Raw genomic sequence first — 3,052 nt, forward strand, 5'->3', positions numbered from 1 at the left:
CTCATCATTTTAGAATATTAGGATTTAATAATAATTGATATTTGTAGCACACTTCAGGATTCATAAAGTAATTTCCTTACAATAACTCCATGAAGTAGGAATAGGAGAAAGAGAACAGGCTGGATTGCAAATGGGAAATTATATAGTATGCTCAATGATTGCGAGCTATTCTCTGACAACACACACACACACACACACACACACACACACATCCCTTTCATATTAATATTCTTCCGGTGATACTCTATGGCTATGAATGAATCATGGAACTCTACAATCTCTGAAGAATTACAATTGAGACCAAGCCAAAGGACAAAGAAGAAACATACAATGAATGTAAAATGACTGCGACATATTGCTAATAATGGCTTGCATTTAAGAAATAGATAAAATAAATCAACCAGGAATGGATGACCAGAAAAGGACCATCATGCATTGAAAACAAGGAAATAAGTAAATTAATTCAGATAGCATCGACCTTTTTATTATATTGCCTCATCCTACCTAGAAACAATTAATATTTTTTCCAATTATTTAGGTCTGTCTTTATTTCTGTACACAGTTTTAGTTGCAATTATATAGTCTTTGTATGTATATTGGAAGACAGACTTCCAAAATATTTTATACACTGTATAATTATTTTAAATGGAATTTCTCTTTCTATTGCTTCCTGCTGGGTTTTATTAGTATTATTTAGAAATGCTGATGATTTGTGTAGATTTATTTTATATCCAGCAAGTTTGCCAAAGTTATGGTTTCAATTAATTTTTTATTTGACTGTTTAGGGTTCTGGGAGCATACTATCATATCATCTGCAAAAGCGATAATTTTGATTCTTCTTTACTTGTTATTACCTCATTTTCTTTTTGTTATCTTTCACTATACAAAAGGATTACTTTTGGAAATAAAAAAGTAAAATTCATATGGAAAGAAAGTAAAGTAAATTCTCAACAGAAACAATAAAAAGAAATGGGAACAAAGGGACCCTATCAGGACCAGATCTCAAATTATACTTCAGAACAGTAATTATTAAAATGATTTGTTAGTGGTTAAAAAACAGAGGGATTGATATCAATGAAACAGATTAGGTACAAAACCTACAGAAGCAAGTGCGTCTGGTACCCTGGCATTCAAATTAAAAGATTCCCAAGCTACTGGGATGAGGATTCATCATTTGGCAAACACAGTGTGAAAAAGTGCACAGTAGTATGGAAGAGATGAGATTTAGACTGACATATTTTACTTTATACCAAGATAAATTCCAAATGAAATATGGAAACAAGTACCTATTAGAACTATGAATAGGGGAAAAGTTCATGGCCAAACAAGAGACAGAGAGGATCACAGAAAATGGATAATTTTGATTACATAAAATTGATATTTTTTTTGCACAAACAAATCCAATTGTTAAGATGAAAAGAGAAACACTTGGCTGGGGAAAAAATCTTTGCAATAAATTTCTCTGATAAAGGTCTCATTTCCAAAACATAAGGAACTGATTCAAATTTATGAGTTTGAGCCACTCTCCAACTAACCTGCCCAGCAGCTCCTCAGGGAAACTGACTTACTCTTTTCAATTGTCTGCTGATGGGCATTTGCTGCCAGTGCCCTTCCCATCTGATGCTCTTCCTGGGCACTGGCATCCCTCTACATGCCTGACAGCTGTACGTCCTGGCCCTTGCCAAAGTCAACTGTGCTGTAACCATCAGCAACTCTATCCAGCATGGAGGGCAAAGGCTGTGTGAAAGTGTAGGTCATGGCCCAGCCAGACGCCAAGACTCCCATGGCACAGCTTGACTACTTGATCTGAGACAACTGCATCTGCTTCTGCAAGTCACTGCCATATGGGTGGGGCCTTGATTGTGGGTGGGGAAGGCAGCACCTTGTCCATCTGGGACCTGGCAGCCATTACCTTCTGCATCAAGGCTGAACTCACATCCTTGGCATCTGCCCTCTAAAACCTGGCCATCAGTCCTGAGGCCAAGGTGTGATTTTCTTGCTTCAGTGATAGCAACTTTGTTGTGTGGGACCTGCAGAAACAGGTCATGGTCTGGTAGTTCCAGGACCACACAGATGGGGGACCAGTGGCATTGACATCTCTAATGATGGGGTACAGCTGTAGAATGGGGACCCAGACAACACTGTTCACTTCTGGGACCTGCATGAAAGCCAAGAGCTCCTACAGCGTGACTGTAGATCTCATATCTCATTGGACAAGTGCCTCAAAGGCAACTGACTGGCTGGTGGTGGGCCTGGAGAGCAGCATTGTGGAGATCCTACATGTCATCAAGCTAGACAAACTATACCTTCATAAAAGCTGCCTCTTCTCCCTCAAGTTCACCTCCTATGGGACATGGTTTGTGAACACTTACAAAGACAAACTACTCAGTGCCTAGGGAGACAGCATCTTCCAGTAAAAAGAATCCTCATCAGTCCTGAGCTCTGACTGCTCCATGGATAGCCAGTTTATTATCACCAGCTTGGGGAACAAGAAGGCCACAGTCTATGAAGTCATCTACTAATGAGGTGGCCTTCACATTGGCTTTCTCAACACCCAAGCCTGTCTGTCAGCAAGGTCCCAAAGAATGCCTTGGGACTTGGAAGGCAGCTTGGGAGCCCAGAGGCAGTTCCAAGACTCAAACTGGGTCAGGCTTCCCAATGCACAGCCCTTGACAGGTCTGTCCCCACCTGAACCTCAGGGACCCCCTCCACCTCAGAATGGGAACTTTTGATGTTTTGTGTGATCTTTGGTGCTCATTTTCTACTTCATGGGTTCTATTATTTTATCAGAAGTGTGTATAGGTTCCCTTCTTTTAGGATGTATTTAATAATATACCGCTGGTATGAACAGGCAGTTCATATATGGCTTTAGAGCCTTATGAAAAAAATGCTCCAAATCACTAATAATTAGAGAAATGCAAATTAAGCAATTCTGAGATCTTACTTCATGCACGTCAGAGTGGCAGAGATGACAACAAAGGAAAATGCTGGGAAAACAGACACTTTGGTGCAATGTTGGTACACTTGTAAAGGGGTATAAGCATTCTGGAAA

At 39.8% G+C, this 3,052-nt stretch overlaps 1 pseudogene; it reads left to right on the forward strand.

Annotated features, from left to right (window-relative positions):
• The first annotated feature begins 1,508 nt into the window (after nt 1-1,508).
• On the forward strand, nt 1,509-2,522 carry LOC118857815 (annotated as a pseudogene).
• Nucleotides 2,523-3,052: the final 530 nt, after the last annotated feature.

The sequence above is a fragment of the Trichosurus vulpecula genome, chromosome 7, assembly GCF_011100635.1.
Source record: "Trichosurus vulpecula isolate mTriVul1 chromosome 7, mTriVul1.pri, whole genome shotgun sequence".
Taxonomy (NCBI): Eukaryota; Metazoa; Chordata; class Mammalia; order Diprotodontia; family Phalangeridae; genus Trichosurus; species Trichosurus vulpecula.